Raw genomic sequence first — 24,485 nt, 5'->3', positions numbered from 1 at the left:
AAAAAACTTTTAAAATCTCTCCAAAACTCTAATAAATTTTACGATGACGTTATAACTCATTTTGCTACTTCCAAACAACGTAGACTAGAGTTAATTTATAAACATGTTTAGGTTCTAAATTTATAGGAAAAAACCAAAAAAAATCTCCTACGATGATTGAAGCCTTTTTATTATACGGTATTCCTACCTGAGGAGATAAAAAAAACCTCTCTAAAACTTCAAGCCGCCACTGATACTGAGGGTAAAAACACCACGCTTAGAATTTTCAACTGAAAACATAGATATTTACCTACAAGTTCGAGGCCAACGTGAGTAACCCGTCAAGTTTGAAATAACCTAACCTTCAACGTCAAACGTTAGTTAAAAGTATAATTTTCACTACAATCAATCTTTTATTATTTACTTATTGTTGAGCTTTTTGAATAACTCTTTAATTAACAAAGTCTTCAATTATTTCTATTATACGTCGTTACAAAACATATTGGCGTGAAAACAAGTCACACTTTGTTAGAAAATAGGTGTGACAATTACTTGTAGATCAAATTTCGATATAAATATAACTCTTTACATATTACTGTGCAAGTAATAAGTATTTTAATAGGATAATGTAAATGATACGTGAAGCAATTATTATATGTTTGCTATTACAATTAACTGCATCAACTACTAAGGTTATTAGCGGGACAATAATTTTTGTAGAGCGTTTGCTGCGTAAATGCTTTATTACTAAGTAATGTCTGCTGCATTGTTTTTTTTATTAAAAATACCTAACTACGTCCAGATAGAAACTTTAAACTCCTAAGTTTTTACTCTTATTAAGTCGGCGCTTAATTAAGCTTGATTATCAACTTCAATAAAATCAAGGCGTTTGAGATGTGGTTGTATCGAAGGATACTAAAAATTCCATGGACTAGCAGAACCAGAAACGAAGAAGTTCTTCGAAGAATGGGACATCAACGAACTCTATTAAATATTATTAAGAGGCGTAAACTAGAATATCTTGGACATATAATCAGAGGACCAAGATATAAGTTCCTTCGGCTAATTCTCAACGGTAAAATTGAAGGAAAGAAATGGATAGGACGGAAGAAACTCTCTTGGTTGAGGTATTTGCGGCAGTGGACAGGTTTGACAGCGGACCAATTGCTACACGTAGCGCAAGACCGAGATCAGTATAACAATATTATAAGCATGGTAGTCGCCGACTTTCCGTAGGGATATGGCACTCTAAGAAGAAGAAGATCAACTTTAGATAATGTTGACATTTTTTATTGGTAAATTGTCTATTTATAGTAAAAATTTTCATCGTATTTTTTTCGATTTAATTATCTCTCTCTGAGCATTTAGGTACTAATATTCGGTAAACTCCTATTTTATCTAATAGAAATTATTCCTTTCTTAAACTTAGTGAGATTAGTGAGCTGAGCTGGTTCGATAGTTGTATTAATGTCGATAGTTCAATAGCTGTAAATGAAACTTTACCACGAGCTGCCTGAGATCAACAAGGTGTACTATTTGTCTGTAATAGCACCGCTTAACATTAGACGTGAAGTGGCAGCTCGGAAGGAAAAACATAAAGGATCCTCCTCACATGCACACCATCTCTATGGCTACCAACCCGCCTGCCAACGCCTTAAATCCAGGAGTATCTGTGGTGGTTTTCTGCATACCACCGAAGATCTGACTGAGCTAGCCCTAGTGACTAGACTGAGCTTGTGGGGAGTTTAAAGTGACAAGAGTAATGAATGGATGATGCCATCCGAGAACCTCACATCTGGAGACAAAGCAGGAGATGGATGACATGGAAAGCACTCAATAGACTTCTTGATGGTGTGGCAAGATCCATACAAAATGGGGTTTACTCTGTGAGTCGGCCCTATGAGATAGTAGAGAAGAGCAAACTACCGAACATCTCTGGTTGGTCCTCTATGCCAAACCACATGCTTAATTGGGGACGTGGTTTGCGCTGTACCAAATGTGCTTGACGTCATCAATTGTTGGCTAAAAAGTGTGTAACAGTTCTATTGTCTTTCTCTAATTTTATATATACACCTTTTATCTGTTATTTATGTACGAATACATTAGTTCAATAGTTATATAAATACATCTACTTAATAACAATTAGTATGCTTTCAAAATCACAGAATGGAGCCCGATTGGAAGAAGAAAGAGAGGAAGACCCCGAAGGTCATTCAGAGATGAAATCGACGAGGCTATGGAGAAAAGAACCCTGCGAGATGGAGACCGGAATGACAGGGAAAATTGGAGAAAACGGTTGAGTGAAGGAAGACAGTGAAAACTGTGGAAATCCTTAGTAGTAGTAGTATGCTTTCAAGAATAACCCGATATTTTATTTTCAACCAAGATGTAGAAGAATTGTACTAATCAACTATACTCATTTTTAGAGAAGATGAGAAGTATAAAATAAAGTTAATGTTATGGCACATTTTTTGCCGACTTTTTCAGTCCTACCTCAAACAGCCATTTTATAGAAATAAATAGGTGAAATAATTATTACTTTTAATAGGGAACGCGGAGAAACCTCACTGCGTAAAGGGTTATTAAATAAATGTATATTCCTACAAATATTAGCGTAAGATCTATTCAGATATTTTGGTGATACTTGTCTAGCCATTTCGCCTCTTATTCTATTGCCAGCTACGCTGAAATAAAGATGTCAAGAGATATTTGGATATACTTAATAATCGTACACAAAAGATTCTGACACATTTATCCTGAGAAATCTAAATATATTTTTCTTGGTTATTGTCTGCATGAGGGTATGCTCACTTTATTTTCAATTGAGTTTTCAATTGAGTCAAGGCATTAAATTTAATCTTATATGGTTATCATTGGGAGTTACACAAATAATTATTTCATGTTTAAAAATAAAAAAGATATAAAAAGCAAAGATGTAGGTACTTAATAATTAAGATTCAACTACTGAAAACAATAAAATAATACAAAAGCTTAGAAAATAAAAATATTGTAATATATTTGGACTATTCAGACTACAAACAGTATGAAAAAATGTAAAAAAATACAGGTCAGCAGAATACTCGAAAACATGACACAATATCTATTTCTATGTTCAAGAAAGTTTCTTGATATTCTTTGTTCATTATGCATTTTCTGCACATTATTGGAACCAAACGGGAAAGTGCTAATACATTATTTAGTTAACTAATATTTTTATGGTAATACTGAGAACACAATTAGTTTTAAACTGCTTAGAAAATATATTTGATGTATGCAAAATTTTAAATCAGGACAATCATTTGAGATGTGTACTTTCACTATCACTATAGACTCAGACTGGCTTATAATATATTCCATTTACAACTCATCCGCAACCATTTGACCAACCTATCAGGAAATTATAGCAAGAGAAGACTTTTTGCCTCAGCCTTTTTGCCGACGTTGTGAAACTGGTCTTTTAAAAACAACAATCTCATCCTCTGTGGGCCAGTTAAGTTCGTATTCCACAACAAAAGAATGGACCTGCGAAAGAAAAGCACTTTTGGGAAGCTTAGAGCTTATTGCTGGTGTTACTGGAGACTTGCTGTTTGCTTTGAACCAATCACTTAAATCATTTGATCTAGAATTGCATTCTCCAAAGAATATTTGGAGTTATTCTAGAACTTTCAGTTCCTTTGATCATTCTAGTGTAAGAAGAGGTTATGAGGTATACAAACAAGTGTGTGCTGCCTGCCACTCAATGCGTTCCATTGCTTACCGTAATTTAATTGGAGTTTCACATACCGAAGCTGAAGCTAAAGAACAAATGATTAAAGATGGCCCTGATGACAGGGGTAACTTTTTCAAAAGACAAGGAAAGTTATCTGACTACTTCCCCAGCCTATTTTCCAATGAAGAAGCAGCCCGTGCAGCCAATAACAATTCATACCCTCCAGATTTAAGTTATATTGTATCTGCCAGACATAGAGGTGAATATTACATATTTGTCCTTTAAACATATTATTGCGACGCTCCAGCGGGTGTTGTCCTCAGAGACGGACAATACTTCAACCCCTACTTCCCCTTATCTTATATTTCGATGGGATAAACTCTTTTAAACGAAACCATAGAATGCACTGACGGAACTCCTGCAACTGAGAGCCAACTCGCTAAAGATATCGCTGTGTTCCTAAAATGGACGTCAGAACCACGATGCCGACGACATTGTAATCGCGGAAAACATAGGAACCTATATATAGCTGAAAGAAAATTACAGACACTGAAGACAATAAAAGAATGAAGTATACAGTGAAAATAGCAAAAAATCCAGAGAAGACCCAAGCGGTTATCTTCAAAAAAAAAGAAGGGGTGACCCAGAAGAACAGCTAACAATACAAAGTAACCTCATTGTATGAATAAACAAAGCTAAATACCTAGGAGTCATATTGAAGCAAGGTATAACATTCACACATATTAACGCGACAATCCAGAAAACAGCAACGGTCCTAGCCGCAATAAGAGAGCTCACACATAAGTCATGGCAATAAGAAGAATATACAAACAGCATACAATAGCTACCTTAGAGAAGCTGCAAATGTGCCCAGATACGTCCTTAAACGTTTCTTGTTCAGAGACTTAAAATAAGTACGGGTACTTAATCTGATGGAAGAAAAAGCCAGAACAAAATCAGCTGAGCTAAAAAACCACCTAAACTGGATCCTGAGAGAGATATTAAGGTATGATGTGTACCTTAGATGGAAGAACAGAAGACCCAAACAGCAAATACACAATACATTTTAAATAATCGTAATTCTATTAAAATAAGGCCACACGCTCACCTTTGGCATAGCAGCGTACCTATTTACTAATGTTGATTTTATACGTTTTGGGCAGACCTCAAAAAATCTACAAAAAACGCTAAAAATCGATTCAGCTATCACAAAAATTATTTAAACACGAACAAAACCGCAAAACCTCAAAAAACGGTAACAAAAAGGGCAAGAGGGACCTACGCTCTCGAGCACCGAGTCGCCTAACTGGGCCTAGCCCGGAGTGGAGACTCAGCGTCCGATCAAGCAATATAGTTCTAGTTCGATGATAAGTCAGTAGAGACGATAGCGCCTCACGCTGTCCTGCATACTTCGGGGCAAGTTATCATGCAGGAGTCTTGTACCCAGGGTGTCCACGTGACAAGCACTCTGCTGATTTAAAGCTTCTATAGCACATCAGCGTGCTGTCGGTGGTGGAGCATTGGGGTTGGGTGAAATGGTTCGTGATTATACGAGCTAATTTTCCTACAATAAATTGTAGCACCCGAATGTCATTTTTCCAGTCTAACAGGCTGGGTTTAATACTATTACTGGTTTGCTAGAAGACATTTTTGTCTTGACGTACGTCATGGTGTTTATTATGTACCTACAATATCATCAGAAAGCCGAAAATAAACTTGAATTTTTTATTTGCTATATTATATTTTTTATTGCTCATTAAGCTGCCGGTCCGAAAATCGTTGCAGGATACGGATTTTGTTTTTTTTTGGTAGAGTAGTTAACGTTGACTTCAGCCATGATCTTGGTATTACTTCGTTTAAATATATGTCATTGGATAGTGTGTGTATCCTATAAACAAACGTTTGGAGACAACACACAATCTTGTCTCACTCCTTTTTTAAATCAATTTGTTATGATAGTTCGCTCTTATGATCTACTCCTGCTGTGTTCTCGTCGTAGAATCTTGTCATCTTTGTGTGGTAACTCATACTGTTTTAATATATCACATTTTTCTTTTAGTTACTTATATCGAAGGCTTTTTCAAAGTCAATATACTATCGTAGTTCAAATTAGTTCAAATATACTATCGTATATCTTCGCTGATTCTTCGTAAATAATTCCTCGTGCCTCGATATGAATATCAGGGGCGGTATTTGGCCTAAATCCTATTTTGTTGGTTGTTATTTTCATTTACGCACTCTTGCATTCTTCCCAATATAATTCTCACTGTAAAATACTTCATACCAAACAATTCATAATTGATTAAATGATCCCAAAATGCAGCTTGGCTTATTCTTTTAAAAGACAACAATATATACCATATGTAAAGGGCTTTTCAGGAAAATTCAAAAGAAAAGGAAATAAGTACAACATCACAACATTCAAAATCCAAAAATATACACGGATATGTAGATAGCTCCTGTACTATAACAGAAAAACAGGAAAGCGACAAAGCGAGATTCCCTCGAACGGGAGAACGAACGTACACAACACACATAAAGGGTAGGCCAGGGATGAGATTCGATTGGTTTGTATGTGGTACGAAACGGGATTTCTCTCTCAGATCGGACTTAATTGTATTTACATCAAGAATCACTTTTTGTTCTGTTGTTCTGTTAGGGAATAATATCTATCTATTGACGATTTCGATTAGAATGACGATTTAAATACTCATTATTGTGGATATTCCTTCGCATAATATTAGTCCGTTGTAAAACAGTAGAGCATCTTTTAATATAAATAGTTCTGTTATTGATACGATAATCGTAAAGTCAAATAAAACGTAGTTTTCGTTGTTTTATAGTTTAATCACCATGCTGAATGTCGCAACATATATAGTTTGACATTGTTAATGTAGTTTGTTTATACAGGGTTGTAGTAAATAAGTACGGCAAACTTCAGGTGATTTTACGTGAAAAAAATAATAGGCAATTTACTATATAAACATATGTCCGGAAATATTTAGTTAGTTATTAGAGTTAATATTTTTCTCACAAACTGACCATTTATTTATTGCTCTAAAACCGGTTGCGATATGCAAATGAAATTTGGTGAGCTACCGCAAAGTGTTTAAAATGGCCTTCCTTAGACGTAATACAAAATTCAACTCTTAGCCTCGTTGATTGTCATATTTGCGCAAATATTCCTTGTGTATTTCTTATTGTCACATAGCTGACTATATTTCGATTCCTCAGGTCATCAACATTTTTGACGAGACTGGGATACTAAGGACTTAAAAACACCAAATGTAAAAATATGAGGTTTTAAAAAATGGAGGTTTTAAATCCGGAGATCGAGTATACCAATGTTTTGTACCTACCCTCCATATCCAACCATAAGTTCTGTCTCAGCTGTAGACGAATTTCTATAAAGAGAATCGGTAACTTTGCCGTAGAAAACTCAGAAAGGTAAAATTCGTCTATTAGTCATTGTGGGAGAATATATGCACCAATTAAATGATCATCAATTACTCCAAGCCACATATTTAGAAAAAACTGATGTTGAGAATGAGCTTCAAAAGATTACACATGTGGATTTTCCTCAGCTCATAAGTGATTGTTATGGAAATTACGTATATAATGTCGTCCAAAAGTAATATCAAAATGAAACAAAACACCATTTTAAAAATTATGAATTTGATATATTTGATGAGGAATCCATTGGCAAAAAAGTAGACTCGGAAAGAAGTCTCTTAGTAGTAGAGCTTGCACATATTGGATATGTACCTAATAGTGATGTAACGAATGTCAGTTTTTGAACATTCGCGAATGCGAATGCGAATATATGCCACCGACATTCGCGAATACGAATGCGAATGCTAATATTCAGTTTTTTTTTAAATTTGGCAATTTTAATTGTCTCCGGCACTGCCGGCAGTCTCATTTGCGTGAGGTGTGTAGTTAGATAAGTTCAGATAAATTTAGTAATTCAGCAATTTTCAGAACAATTATACAAATCATGTACTGTATTATATTATAGTGTAATGTACATTATAATATGTATCTTGTTCCGAAAATTGTTGAATTAATAAATTTATCTAAACTTATCTAACTGAAGTCGAACTGTTTATGTTTGTTTGTTTAAACTCTTTACATAAAAACACATAGCCTATTTTTAATTTGTAGTTTAATAATTCTTAGACTTTTTCAAGATGATTTTCTAAAATTAAAAACTTGGATAATAAAAGTTTCAGAGAATAATTTGTTTTTGGTTGTTTACACTGCATCATTTATTTTTTGTTTTCTAAGTTTATAGTTTTCTAAGCTTGTAAAATAAAGTGAGTTTTATTAATAAAAAAAACTGAGAAGTGAATGGATTTTTATTTTATTAACCTAATCTTCAAATTATTTTTTTTCTTATACATATTTATATTCGCAAAACATTCGCACAAATTTCGCGAATGCGAATGCGAATATGCAAAAATATGCGAATATTCGCGAATGCGAATATTCGTTACATCACTAGTACCTAACAGATATACTTGATGTTTTTAAGAATTTTAAATACAGTGAAGTTTTAAGTGACTCCAACTCCAAATTTTTCAATAAAAACTTATAGCTTCTATCTGTGTACATATATTTGTAAATTGAGAAACTTCTTTCCATTTCAACGGATGTAATTGGAGAATATTTAAATTCACAAAAATATTTGAACTCTATTTCTTCGCAAAAATTACAAACAAGAACGTCAGCTACCCAGAACAACTTTGATGATTTTAATTGAGTAATAGTTTTTTCAAGCAAACTAAAATTTAATTTAATAAATGAAAGTTGCTGTTAAAGAACGTCGTTTTTAAAAATTTATTTAGCATCTAGCAGAGTCTGGCATAGGTAGCAGAATCTGTCAGTACAGCAAGGTGATCCTTTTGGATCATTTTGAGTCAACCAAAACACAGAAGGCGTACCATAATTACAAGACAATTAGAAACGAAACACATGCACAATAAATTGTAAGAAAAATAAAAAATGATCACTGTATTGAACAAGTAATGGAAATAAAATACCTGGGAATTACATTAGCTATGGAAACCTGGACAAAGAAGTGAGAGATCAAGTACACAAAGCAAATAGACTGTCAGGATGCCTTAATAACACTATATGGCGAAACAGACACATTAACACTGAGATGAAGTCAAGAATTTATAAAGCCAGTGTAAGACCAATAATGACATACGCCTCAGAAACAAGACCCGACACAGCCACAATGCAAAGGCTATTGAAAACGACAGAGATCGAAAGAGAAATGAAGACATTAGAAGAAAATGTAATGTACAGTGTATAAATGAATGGACACAAAATAGAACAAAAGAATGGAATAACTACATAAGCAGAATGGAGGAGACCCGTGTCGTCAAAACAGCAAGAGATAAGTCACCAATCGACAGAAGTATCGGACGACCGCGCAAAAGATGGACCGCGATAAAGAAGAAGAAGAAGGATCAATTTCACCCCATTTTACGGTACTACTAGTAATATAACTCGGTATTGCTAGTACTCTACTATGTAAAATAATTCTCTAAGGCAGTCACTGATTCACTACAAACACCAATGACACCATTGAAACTTATTGGTTGTAAAATAGTTTCTTTTATGTTAGCTTTTTTTTATAGCCCTTTTTTATCCGAATTGTCGAATAAAGGCCTCTCCCATTTCTCGCCATTCATCCCTGTTGTGTGCTAGGCGTTTCCACATTGGTCCTGCGACTCTTTTGATATCGTCGCTCCAGCGCATTTGAGGTCTTCCTCTTGGTCTCCTCGCATCGTACGGTCGCCAGTTTCCGACTTCTTTGTTTCATCTACCATCTTCGAGACGTTCGTTGTGTCCAGCCCATTTCCATTTTAACTTAGCTGCTTGTTTCGCGGCGTCCTTTATTTTTGTTTTGTTCCGGATTGCTTCGTTCGTTTGCCGATCTATTAGTGAGATACCAAGCATCTGTCGTTCCATGGCTCGCTGAGTTTTTCGAATCTTGTCCATGTTCTTTTTTGTGAATGTCCAGGTTTGAGCTCCGTAAGTGAGAACGGGAAGGATACAAGAATCGAACACTTTGGTTCGAAGGTTTTGGGGTATCTTTTTGTCTTTCAGTATGTATGAGAGTTTTCCAAATGTTTTCCAGATATATGTATTCTTCTACATGTTCCACTTTTGTTCCTTGGATGGTTATCGTCGGTTGATCATCTTTATTCAACATTAGCTTAGTTTTACTCAGATTCATTTTTAGTCCTTTTTTTATGGATTCCGTATGAAGCTCATCGATCATCGTCTTCAGTTCTTTCCAGCTGTCGGCTATTAGTACTACGTCATCTGCATATCTTAGATGGTTTAAATACTTTCCGTTTATCGATAGTCCCTTCGTTTCCCAATTTAGTGATTTAAAGATGTCTTCAAGTGCGGCAGTAAATAGTTTTGGAGATATGGTGTCTCCCTGTCTTACTCCTCGGTTGATTTTTATTGGCCTCGTTTTCATTCCGTTATCCATTGTGACTACCATTTCAGCGTGTTGATATATATTATGTATTAATATCCTATATCTAGACTCTATTCTGCTGTTGACCAGTGCTTCCTCAATAGCCCATAATTCTATGCTGTCAAAAGCTTTCTCGTAGTCTATAAATGCTAAACAGATTGGTAAATTGTATTCGTTAACTTTTTCTATTAGGACCTTTAGTGTGTGAAGATGGTCACATGTACTGAACCCTTTTCTAAATCCGGCTTGCTCTACTGGTTGATATACATCGAACTTTGTTGTCAATCTATTTGTAATTATTTTTGTGAATGTTTTATAAAGTTGTGATAGTAGTGATATTGGACGATAATTTTTCAGATCTGTATTGTCCCCTTTTTTGTGTATTAATATTGTGTTAGCAGTATTCCATTCCTTTGGTATGTTTCCTTCAAATAGGCATTTATTAAAAAGTATTTTTAGGTACCTGATGACTTCTTCTCCGCCTTCTTTCAACATTTCTGCCAGAATTCCATCACTACCCGGTGCTTTATTTCTTTTCAATTCTTTAATTGCATTTTCTATTTCTACTTCGCTTATTTCGGGCATTACTTCAGAATTTACGTTTGTTATTTGTCTTTTCAGATTTTGCTTTGAAGAGTCGGGGGGATCGTTTCTTGAGCGGTATAACTCAGTATAGAAGTTTTTTCAACTATGTTAGAAGGTTTTCTTAGAAGACTCTTTATAGAAGGTTTTCAACTATGTTAGCTCATTCTGCAGGATTTTCTTAAGCTTTAATAAGTTCTTAAGCTCCTGTTTTAATTATGTTTGATATCAAATTTTATTTACTGATTAAAGTAATCAATAAGTTTTAAACACGTTTTATATTTTCTTTAAATTTGTGTTTTAAATAAACCAGACAATTGTGAGGTTAGATTATAGGTACTATATTTGTTTTCAATTCTTTCACAGACAACATTTTTTGCTGGCTCTGTAAATTATTTCACCTAATACCTTACCGGACAACGTCTAAATGTATAATAACAACTCAAAAATGTTTATTTGGTCATCATTGTATGGCGATCCAAAATAAATACCACCTACAACGGTAGGTACCTACATAGAGATATGGACTATTTTCCAACTGCCGCAAATAAGAACGGAAATGAGTCTTTGTGTACAAACTAATTGAAAAGTACACAGGTTACCAACAAGATTATTTACAAAGGATTACATTATAACGGCATTAAGTATACATTATAAGTTCCTTTTTAAGCATGCCGGCGATACCTGAATAGAGATTTTTAAGCCTTTGTGGAAGATCCGCTACCGGTGATGCGTCGGATACTTTAGAGATCGTTTCGCTTGAAAACGTTTCGGTTAAATGTATTAAAATTTTGTTCGTTTACAATAATTACAAGTATTTTTGAGAGTGTTCTCAATAATAACTTCTTTAACAATCACTTTGGCTATTTTTAGATGAAATACAATTTAAGTAGATAAAAATAATTGACAATAATGTTTGGAATAATATGATAGGTATATACATGTGGTACATGAAACAAGTGACCAAAACGTTGAAATTCGAAGATGAATTGAAATTGCATGGTAAATTCTTTATTTTCATCAAAATGAAAAGAAATTGTTTAATAATTGTGGTATAAATTTCCTTCTATGAATAAAACTGTTAAAATCCTGTTTTAAATACCTTTCTGTAAGGCATAGAAGCATCGACTCTCAAGTTAAATAATAAAAACATTGAGAGGTTCCTACATATTTCTACAAAATTTAATGCAAGGAAAGATCCAGGGAAGAAGGACTCCTAGCCGCAGAATAAAGCTCTAGATGAGGAAGTTTTTTTTCTTCTTCTTCTTCTTTATAAGCAATTCTCCTCCATTCTGCTGATGTGGTTATTCCATTCTTTTTTTCTATTTTGTGCCCATTCATTTATACACTGTACGTTACATTTTCTTCTAATGTCTTCATTTCTCTTTCGATCTCTCAGCGTATTTCATGTAATTCTTTTCAGTATTCTCATCTCTGCAGTTTCCAGTAGCCTTTGCGTTGTGGCTGTGTCGGGTCTTGTTTCTGAGGCATATGTCATTATTGGTCTTAGACTGGCTTTATAAAGTAAAGGAATAAATGTCAATAAAGACTGGATGAGGAAGTTAAAACGCTAAAACACAAACAAACTGTTTAGAATTGCTGCAAATAAGGTTAGAACGATGATATTGATAGAAGAGCAACATAAAGTAGAAGCACACACCTATTTAAAGCATAGACATAAGTCCACACAACCAGGATCGCCTTTCTGCTCATTTGATTTATTTGTCTTTATGTTAGATTTACTTTTAAAAGTCGAAACGAAAAACCGAAGACCAGTTATTGCATTAACATTGCTTTTACCAAATGCAAATTGAAAAGTTGTGAATTCCGATAAAATAAAAATATAGATTAAATTTAACACATTTATTGGTGGAGGCAAGAGGTTTGCTGAATGCAGTATCTACGTGTACGATAGTTAAATTTTCCTTAGTAGCATGTTTCAGTCGTTGCCAATAAAAAAATACCGATGAAGAGAATTATTTTTTTGATGTCCAAAGCAAGTAAATAACAATAATAAATCTCTGAAGTAAGTTATTATTTTTACCAGATTGTCGAACATATGATCATATCTACGGACAAAATTAAGAGCATGACTTTCGTTACAGCTCTTTTGCGATGTAAAACTACAATGTTCTCTTGCATTTGGCGGAGTTCTTTATTTATTTATCTCTATTTATGTATCAAGTTAAAGTAAAAATACATAGTTCTAAATAGCAGCTAAAAAAACTCTTTTTTTTTGTGTAGACTCTAACCTAGTCTCCATTTGAACATATGATATTATTATATTGTAATAATCTATCGAATTGTATCGAAAAAGTACGGTAATTGTTGACGGTTTCTGGTACATTAATTTTTATTTGAAACAAGCTGCAAAACTATTTTAACAATTCGGAAATCGAAACGTCAAATGAAGTCTGACGTCACAATGAGCGGGGATTTTAAAACCTTTCCAATAATTTCTAATTTGTGTAATTTTAAATCAATAAATCCTTGAATTTATTTACGAAGTTGAAAAATATTTTCATTAATGTTTTATTCTTTTTTCCTTGCCAGTGATTTTATTCTGTAAAAGACTAAAGATATTCGTTTTCTCGTAGTTTAAGTTAGAATATAACATTATGTGGAAACCCTTCTATCAAATTACCATAATGGATGTTAAAAAATATTTTTTGAATATAATACTTTTTAGTTTTATTTAGTCTTTAGGGGATAAAATCACTAGCACTTAAAAAGAAAAAAAACATTAATTTAAATATTTTTTAACTACGTAAATAAATTAAATGATTTCTTGATTAATTTTCAAATAACACCGATAAAAACAACAACAAAATACCTTGAAATACAGAAAAAATAATTAAAGTTTAATCAAACAATAACATAACCTTAAAATATAAACATTCATAGTAAATATCTTATTACTTTGATATTCTTACCTCACAAATTCACCAACAACAAATAATACCAATCGCACAGAATGACTGTTCATAACCAAAAGTCCTTATTTAGTATTCAAACAATTAAAAAAAACAAATTTTCCAACTTCTTATGGGACAAATACATACAAATCAGAAATGTTTGGAAAGGTTTTTAACATCCCCGTCCATTGTGGTTTATTCCCAATAAAAATAGTAAATTGCATAAATATTTTCATAACGAGCTTTTGAGTAGACTACATTAACAAAACAATTTAAAAAAATTATTAGAAATAACAAATGAAAAGACTTTTCAGATCGTCAGTTGTAATGACGCATGTGCTTTAGTGATTATGAAACAATATTATCATTAATATAATTAAGTTATATTTCAGTTTCTAACCAGATTATAACAAATGTAGAAAATTATTATCTGTGTGTTTTACTGACAATGTCGTTATAAATTAATATTGTAATTTATACTGAAACTTTTCCTTTTTTTTCTCGCTCCGATTAGCGCGTGGAGTACCACTCCCCGCACCAATCTTACCAGTTCACGCGTCGTTGAATATGACAGAATTGGCAAACTTCGGCCTGGCAAATTTGTCTGTAAATCAACACGGTTCAAAAGAGCTTGGAGCCTGGAGCGCAAAAGTAAACTAAAACCTCGACATTTCACGTTCCATGGGAATGGCCCGATCACATTTGGACGCGCTAACCGTATTGAGGCGAGGATTGGTACCCAACGCGTCGTTGGAACCCGACTTTAGACCTTGGGCTACCTCTTCTATGATTTAAGACTGTAGTCGTATGTGAGACGTTGCTATATAGATATCAATTCCTTTAATACACTGGTTCCAGTCCGGTCTTCTCTGTCTTTCCCATCGTACAATATTCGGGATATTTGTTTTTTCGGAAGCCGTTTGTTGTTGTTACTGCAGCTAATTGGTTTATTGGACATCTTCCATTTGTGTAGCCGTTAGGCTCAAATTTAAGTATTGACGACTGCTTATATAGCTGGGACGGACGGCTTTACTTGCCATCTGAAGCACGGTTAAATAAAAAATTTAAAAATTTCTGGTATCTTAGTCCGGCTTGGTAAGCTTGGCCGTCACTATCCTGGATGATACAGATAGTCTAAGATTCCACTGCAAGATTACTACTTACATAACGAATTAATCAAACTCACATTTTTACGTATATCTAAAATTAGGAGAATACATTGATAATAGATTGCCAGTTAAAAAGTGGCAGTAAATATCTTTAATTCAATTAATAGTAATTAATCTTTTAACAAAAATTTTATTTTGTTCATTTATTTTTTAAATAAAATTTGCTGATCGTGACATATATGCATGTCTTTTTATGTCAAATTAAAGATAATTTTCTTATTATAATGGTATAAGTTTACCTGAAAAAAAAAAACGGTCGCAAACTAGGATTTCCAGCTGTTAATAATACGAGGTATCAAAAATAAAGTAAAAGAGAGCTAGCCCGCAACGCCACTGGTTTGAAGTGTTAGTTGTGTGAGTTTTAAAGCATGCATCGATAAATATTGTTAATAATGTACATACATATTATCACTTGTCAAACCAGTGTTGTTGTGCGCTAACTCTATTTTCTTCATCTTTGATATTTCACGTTTTTAACATCTGTTAACCCTAATTTGTGACCATTTTTTAAGCAATCTTATATCATCATACCAAAGAATAGCTTTAATTTGATATAAAAAACATACACACACGTCATGAGCAGTGTATTTTATTTAAAAAATAATTGAACGACATAAAATTTTTGTTCAAAAATTAATTACTATTAATTGAATTAAAAATATTTACTATCACTTTTTGACTGGAAACCTATTATCAATGTATTCTCCTAATTTTAAGTTGTGATCTTGCAGTGGGATCTTAAGATGGGTACACATATGCGAGCCGAACTGTTCGCGAACTGCTCGTGAGCTGTTCGCGAACAGTTCGTTGAAAATATGTTTATGTTCGTTACTATCCAATACCCTAAGTATCTAATAACAAACCGAGAATTAATTTACTTCGTTATTCTAAATATTTCGGTATTTTGTTTACACGGTAGGCGGCATTTGGTTTAACCGAATGATCTCATCGCACACTTAGCAGAAACAATTTATAGTCTCGAACACCGTCCAAATTTAACTGCGAACATTCTTTGTGTTCGTCCCAAAAACCGACAGGCAGTGGTTCCTGACGAACAACGAACGAACAGCTCGCAAGCGGTTCGTCCCGTCGTACAAATAGACGAATATAGCGTTCACAAACGGTTGGCGAACAGTTCTGCTCGTATATGTGTACCGACCTTTAGACTAACAGATCTGTTATTTCATTAAAATAAATATGTAATACTATTGCAAAAATAATAAAGGTATTTATGGAATTGGCAGTTACTTTTTACTTTGCCGGAAAATTTATGAATGAAAAAGGCGAGGAACTGGAAGATAAATAGCTAAAAATGATTTTTTTAACATACATAAAAAATAAGATAGGTAACCGAAATATTAAAACAAAAAGGGTTCTATCTATACTAGTTGATATTAACAACAAAATTACTATTGACGAACAAGACCTCGAACAAATACCAACAGTTTGGTTTTAAAAATGCATTCGGGCACAGAGTCCTGTTGCAGAAGTATCTTGATCAAAACAAAGATGTTTTACGTACTTTGTTGATTTCAAAAAAGCATTTGATACAGGCCAACATGTTATATTAATGAAGATACTAAAAAATATAGAATGAAAAATGAAAAAAATATAGAAAATATATTTGCATCATTACAACTTTGTTCTGCAATCCAACCGCTAACGTCAAAATTAAAAATAGTGTAACCGACGAATTATATCTACAAAGAGGGGTGAGACAGAGTTGTATTCTATTGCCATCATTATTTAATATCTACTCAGTGTTTTAAAGCAATTTAAGGCTAACTACACAAAATAAAAATAAATTGGAAATTTTTTAATGTAAGACACAATACGCGGATGATACAATAATTAAGTGTCGGAGGCCTATAAATTCCACTGAATCGTATCCACGAATTAGGATCTAAAACGGAGATCACAACATAACCAAATTTGTTGTCTGCAGCCGTAATTTATATCCAAATGAACAGCTCGAAACAAGTGAAATCCGAATGCAAAGGGTTAACAAATTCACATATTTGGGAATGTTACTTATAGATATGATATATATGATAACGAACTAGCTATGTAGATACTGACATAACATGAGGCGTAGAATTAGAATAACTAAGAACATTTTTTTGAAAATGCAAACTGTGTAGTATCAATCTCAATTTAGAACTAAGACAAATAATGGCATGTCATGTTGTCATATAGTAGGATACCGTGTATAAATCATTTTATTATGCGATATTGTAGAGTTAGATCAAGATCTCGGTTGTTGAAAAATTGTTTCATTTTTAGAAATGATTTTCTGGCCTGTTTAATTCTAAATTTGACTTCTTCTTGCGAGCGTAAGGTCCCATATATTCAGTATTCTAGATATTTAGACATTTTAATTTGTTCAAGTAGTTAGTCATTTAGTAATATGTTTATGTTTGGATTATTATTTTTCGTGATTACCATTAAATGATTTCGAGATTACCAAAATCTTCAATAATATCTATGATCCAGGCAATATTACAAAAGTTTGGCTAGTTTTAGAATTTATTACGTTACCAAAGAAACAGAGAGCGAAAAAGTGCGGAGAATATAGGCTAATAAGTCTAATGAGCCATACACTAAAACTTTTTCTTAAAATTATACATCGCAGAATATACAAGCTATGCGAAGAGAGAATACAAGACACACAGTTTGGATTCATGAAAGGCGTAGGTACGAGAGTTGCACTGTTTAGGCCACAGGTATTATTCCAAAGATGCAGCAATATGACTTGCGATATCTACACCTGCTTTGTCAACTACCAAAAAGCATTTGACACAGTTCAACACCGAAAAATAATGGATGTTCTAACAAAAGCCCAAATAGATGATAAAGACCGGCGTAAATTACAAAATTTATACAGGAACCAATCAGCCACAATAAGAAAAAATCTTGGAGATGAACCGACGGAAGCGATCCAGATTCTGCGAGGCGTTAGACAAAGATGTATACTTTCACCTATATTATTCAATCTATATCCAGAGGAAATATTTAGTGAAGCCTTGGAAAATTGCGAACATGTAATCCTTTTAAATGGAGAACGCCTAAACAACATCCGCTATGCAGATAACACCGTTATTTTTGCAAACAATTTAAACAGTTTACAGCAACTAATAAACAAAGTAAATGAAGTAAGTGAAAGGTTTGGACTACAATCTACTAAATTTATGGTCATGTCATCAGCAAAAATAAAATTAGAGACGTCCAACTGCTTATCAAGAATACACCAGTGGACTGAGTAAAACAGTTTACCTATCTTTTAACAATAGTAAATGAACAATGGGATCACTCACAAGAAGTAAAGTGTAGAATAGAAAAGGCTAGGAGTGCATTCAACAACATGGCCAAACTCTTTAAAAGCCGCAACCTTAATCTGGAGATAGAAGTAAAGCTCCTACGATGTTATATCTTCTCGATATTATACTACAGAGTTGAATCCTGGACACTCACTGAAGCGATCGAGAAAAAACTTAAAGCCTTCGAAATGTGGCTATACAAAAGAATCTTAAGGATATCATGGACGGACAAGATAACCAACGAGATTGTACTACGAATAATATGGAAAGAAAAAGAAGTGATGTATACGATTAAAAGGAGAAAGTTAGAATATCTCGGACACATATTGAGAAACGGCACTAAATACAGATTACTGAAAATAATCCTTTGAGGCAAAGTATTCGGAAAGCGAGGAATTGGAAGAAGAATATCATGGTTAAAAAATCTAAAGAAATGGTTCTACAGAATAACAACTAATCTACTTAAAGCATCAGTAAAATAATTAGAGCCAGAATGATCGCCAATATTCGAAACGAATAGGCAGCAAAAGAAGAAGAAGTGATTACCATTATGTTTGTTTTTCTTTGCTTTCATTTTAAGACTATAATGTTCACCCTCGCTCTTTACTTTGTTCAGCAGATTTTGTAGTTTTTGTTCGCTTCTAACAATTATTACCGTATGGTAAGCATATCGGATGTTAGTAACGATTCTTCCACTGACTTTAATAGCCACAGGCTTCATCCAGAGCTCGTGCAAATATCTCCTCTACGTACAGGTTGAAAAATAACGGCGAGAGTATACAACCTTGTCCAACTCCTCTTTGAGTTTTTTCGTCTTAGTGTTCCCTATCCCTGTTCTAATAAATGCATTTTGGTTCCAATAAAGTTCACGTATTGTGCTTATTCGTGTATCATTGGAATTGATGTTCTATTTTTTGTTTCGTGCGTGCCTTTTTATAATGTATATAACACAAATATATATTTTTTCTGATCGCGACATTGTTGCATGAGTACAATGAAAGGAATCTCGGATTCGCATACCCTTTTGAAGCCAAAAGGTTCTATTCCTAAGGCCCATGTTCTATTCATATTTTTTGTAAATTCTGTCATGAACTATTCTCAGGAATAACTTTAGCATATGGGACATGGGACTTATCAGTCAAAATTCGTTACATTACTTAACGCTTTGGGATTTAGGAAGGTAAAAACGTAGATGTTAGTCAATCTTGTGGAATTTTGCAAATTTCATGTAGGCATATATATGTATATATATGCCTACATCCCTACAGCCCTACAGCCAACGAACAACATAGATAAAAAATGGCAAAACGTAAAAATGGCGATAACAGGTCCTGTGAAGAAAATTCTGACTAAAGACAAACCAAAAATAAAGCAAAGGTGGATGACTGATAAGATCCTTCTTCTCATGGACAATCGGAGAATAATGAAAGGAAAAAACGAACAAAGGTATAAACAAATACACAAAGAAATCAAAATAGAAATCAGAATAGTAAAAGAAGATTTTTATAAAAGAAAATGTGAAGAAATAGAGCAATTGCAGGCAAAACATGATATTTTTAATGTACTTACATAAAAAAGTGAAAGAACTTGCAGGTACACAAAAACGTAAGCAGCCAAATACCCTGTATAATGTCAACGGAAACATAATAACAGAACTAGAAGAACAGTTGAAGACATGGAAAAACTATATTGAAGAACTCTTTGCAGATGATAGACAACAATCTGAGCTAAGTAACATACAAGGAAACGAAGGTCCAGAAATAACGGAAGAAGAAGTAATGTACGCACTAAAAAGAATGAAAAATGGTAAAGCCCCAGGTCCAGATGAAATACCAACGGAAATCCTTAAACTAATAGAAAAAGACTCGATTCACATTTTAGTTAAACTTTTCAATAGCATTTATACATCAGGAAAAATACCACAAGAATGAATGGCTTTTATCCACCTTTGTTACTATACCAAAAAAGATAAATGCCAAACAATGCAGTGATTACCGTACAATCAGTCTGATGAGCCATGTACTGAAAATATTTCTGAAAATTATACACTCTAGAGTACACAGAAAACTGGAAATGGACATCAATAATACCCAGTTTGGATTCCGAAATGGACTTGGAACAAGAGAGGCGTTGTTTGCACTGAACGTTATGTCTCAAAGATGTCTTGACATAAATCAAGATGTATTCATGTGTTTCATAGATTACAACAAGGCCTTTGATAAAGTGCGGCATGATCACCTAATCAGACTCCTGACAGAAAAGAATTTAGATAAACGAGACATCCGACTAATAGCAAATATATACTACAATCAGAAAGCAGTAGTGAGAGTAGAGAATAATACCACTGAAGAAATTGAAATAAAGCGAGGTGTGAGACAAGGGTGTATACTGTCACCAACCCTGTTTAATCTCTATTCCGAAGACGTAATGAATAGAACACTCTCTGAGCAATCCGTAGGTATTAAAATAAATGGTGTTAGATTAAACAATCTGAGATTTGCCGACGACACCGTTCTGATCGCAGAAACACTTGAAGAGCTACAGACATTGGTGAATAAGATAGCAGACTGCAGCGAAGAATATGGACTATCTTTGAACATAAAGAAAACTAAATTTATGGTAATATCGAAATCAACACAAAATGTCCAAAATTTATATTTACACAATGAAATTATCGATCGAGTTAGCAAATACAAATATTTAGGCACTTTTATAAATGAAGACAACGATAGCTCAGCAGAAATCAAAATAAGAATAGAAAAAGCCAGATCCATATTCACTAAAATGAAGAGAGTGTTCTGCGGAAGAGATTTGAGCCTTGAAATGAAACTTCGCCTGATGAGATGTTACGTACTTTCTGTGCTGTTCTACGGAATGGAGTCATGGACGTTGAAAAAGATTGATACCAAAAAATTAGAGGCATTTGAACTGTGGATGTATCGCAGAATCCTGAGAATATCATGGACCGAGAGAGTCACAAATGTCGAGGTCTTGAGAAGAATAAATAAAGAAAAGGAAGTCATACTTACCATCAAAAAACGAAAACTGCAATACTTGGGACACATTACAAGAGGCGAAAGATATGAACTGCTTCGAATAATTATGCAAGGGAAAATAGCAGGAAAAAGGTCCATAGGAAGAAGACGAAACTCCTGGCTAAAGAATCTACGGGAATGGTATAGCTGTAGCAGCAACGAATTGTTTCGGTCAGCAGTCTCGAAAATACGTATAGCCCTGATGATCGCCAACCTTCGGAACGAAGATGGCACTTGAAGAAGAAGAATATATATGTATATACCTATCTAATATTGAAAATATAATGTAACAACGATGGACTATATTAAAGTATTAGAAATGTGGATACATAGGAAAATTTTAAGGATTCCTCAGGAAGTACACATAACTATGATGATACTAAGAATGTCAAACTTAGGAAAATATCTTCTTTGCGGCGTATATTGAGAGCAGATAGATATAAAATACCTACTGCAACTGAAGACCGTGACGCCTTTACCGTGCTGGTCGCCAACGTCGGATAATTCCGAAATTGCACAAAAAGAAGAAGGCTCTTATTTGATTGTATGCATATTTAGGTTATGTTATATTGTGTATCAAATAGAAAAATTTGTTATGGTTATTGATGAAGGTATATTCTTGATAACTATAATCCTAATAAAATATCCTTAAATAAAAGTAATAAACAAAGTGACCATTTAAAATATTGTTAGGGATTTATACAAACTCCAAAATCTGACAGGGTTTTAGACTAATAGATACGTTATATTTTTTAGGAGAAGCTAAAGATACAATTTAAATAATTAAATGATACAAAACGTTATACTGGACAAACATCACAGAATTGTCCATAACTTTATAAGCACATAAATACTTTTTTTCAAAAAGTATGATCCAAATATCGTAATAGTTGAAATCAAGCATGGATTTTGAATCATGCTCTTGTATTGTTTGTTTTGCCGGCATTTAGACATTTAGGTTATCTATCTATTTTCCGAGACTATGATTAAGCACGTGCTAAATTTTTTTTAAATATAATTGTCGACAAAAATTTCATGAATTTTGATTAGCTACGTTGTATAAACGTATTCTGTAATCGCCAAATTTTGCAAAACGCGCAAAAAGATATTCTGGAAAATTAATAGATAAAATAAAATTTAATGCAAAAAACATTAGATGTATTACTTATAATGTACTTACACCCTGCGATAATCTGGAGTACCGTATTGCACTAAAACTTTTTTAAAAAGTCCACAAACAACAATTTCCAGTCCGACGAAAAAACCGTTGCAATAAAAAATGATTAAAAATAAATTAATTGTACACAATTAAGCAATTTTTGATACTTGACTAGATGAGTAAGTGTTCAGATTCAATGGAACGTGACTAATGGGAAGCACGCTTAAGTCTGGCCGAAAGTAATGGTCAACTAACTAAACAAATTTAGTGTGACTCTAAACACTACACGAATTAAACTGAATTCAATAGACAGCCACTCCGCAAATCTGTCATACGACCATATGAGCCCTGTAGTACACCTTTTTAGGTGTTTACAACTGTCAACACTCCGGTCCGTCCGCCAATCCCGGGTAAACGCGACACGCCGGGTCCAATGGGAGAGATAAGGGGTGTGGCGAAGTATCGATTTCTCTGAATTAGTTGATCATTGGAGCGGAAGTTATTCTCGCCGCTAAGAGGGCGCCACTAGACCTGCTCAGTCAATGGTTTGAGTTGGGACTGGAGGTGCTACGCCAAACGCCACATCCGGATCGTAATCTGATCCCGTTTTTAACAAGTCGTTAACAATATCGCCGCTTTTGTGGATGGGCTGTTGCGATTTTTCGGAGGAGGGGTTTATGTGTTTTGGTTTCAGGTATACTAAGTCAACTGTCATTTTCACATTATGTGAAACCTCCAATTTCCTTATTTTAACTGCTACCTCCCCTTTATATATAGCTAAAAGACATATAATCATGAGAGGCAGGTATTTATTAAATATTTATTATCTAAAGAAATAAAGAAGAAAGGATTAATAAATATTAAGCCACCGTTTATTTTTTGTGCAAAATTTTAAGATCATCATTTTGTAGATTAGCATTTATGATTTTAAAAAAACGTTCTTTGTTATTTGTCTTATTCGGATGCTATAGATAGGTACCTATATTATTATTATATGGGTATTGATCAGCTCAACAGGTCTCAGAGGCATATTCAATAGTTTTAAATATCTCATTTCTTTCTATCATGTGATAGGATTTTCCAATTTTGTATCCTTAACAATTTCAGATCTTCTTTTAGCGACTTCATCCATTTTCTTTACAGGTCCTCTTTTCCTTTTTTTAGTAGCTTCACTGGTTATTAATTCTTTGGGAATTCTTCCTTTAATTCTAGCGACGTGACTAAGCAAGTATCGTAATTTTTATTTTTTTAAAGTATCTTTTCGTATTAATTTTTCATTGGTTCTTTTTAGCCAAATCTCTTTCAAACCCCCGTATATTGTTCAAGGCATTCTTCGCTCATAACATATACAGTTTCAGTTTAATAGGGGAAGGTGGGGGAATATCGACTACTTAAGACAAAACTGTTATAGACTGTTTGCTATAGCTTTTACGAATTTGAAACTTATAATATGGACGTTTAGTTCATCCAGTTAACCAATTACTGCTTCAAAACTATTGAAGTCAACTATTTTGAAACTCAAAAAATTCTGGTAATATCGACAATGGAGATGGATAATATCCACCAAGGATGGGAAATATCGATCACAGATGGACAAGTTCAATGGTTAAGTTTACTTAGGTTTATGTATAAAGTATATATTACTTAAGTTACATTTACAGTTTGAGTAAAAAGTAGCAGTATCCGCTTACGTGCAGTCCACATGAACCCAGAGACCACAGAGACGACATCTCCACCATAATTCATTTGATCCAAACTCCTAACATACTGCACATAGTTCGCTTTCTCGTGTTTAATGTGCTTTCACACTATAAGTCTTCTTCTTGACTAATTTTTCTGTTTTTATCTTAGTAGCTTCAATTGTTCGTTTAACTTGCTCAACCTCATTCTTCTTTTGTTTTTTTTTGTTCCTCATTTTCTAATTGTTCTTTTAATGGTGTTGATGTTAAAATGTTCAAGTGTTGAGTTCGCCTGCTTCTAGTTTTTGTATAACTACTGACTGGTAGTGCCGGTAGAGGGCAAAGTTCACTGAAAGATATACGAGATAAGCTTTAATTTTTTAGCTGCACAGATTTATCCTTATCGTCGCTCAGATCAATGTTTTAGACTTCCTCTACT

At 33.7% G+C, this 24,485-nt stretch overlaps 1 protein-coding gene and 1 pseudogene across 1 annotated transcript in view; one reads left to right on the top strand and one right to left on the bottom strand.

Annotated features, from left to right (window-relative positions):
- LOC140444029 (paired box protein Pax-6-like) overlaps nt 1–22,652 on the bottom strand; it is a 178,960-nt gene extending 156,308 nt beyond the window's left edge. Inside the window, exon 1 of the mRNA XM_072535613.1 lies at nt 22,389–22,652. The gene's annotated coding sequence lies outside the window, so the exon portion shown is untranslated. The remainder of the gene's footprint in view (nt 1–22,388) is intronic.
- On the top strand, nt 1,746–4,258 carry LOC140444660 (uncharacterized; annotated as a pseudogene).
- Nucleotides 22,653–24,485: the final 1,833 nt, after the last annotated feature.

This window comes from Diabrotica undecimpunctata, chromosome 6 (assembly GCF_040954645.1).
Source record: "Diabrotica undecimpunctata isolate CICGRU chromosome 6, icDiaUnde3, whole genome shotgun sequence".
Taxonomy (NCBI): domain Eukaryota; kingdom Metazoa; phylum Arthropoda; class Insecta; order Coleoptera; family Chrysomelidae; genus Diabrotica; species Diabrotica undecimpunctata.
The sequence above is the reverse complement of the archived record's forward strand: the minus strand, read 5'-3'. Positions and strand labels throughout refer to the sequence as shown.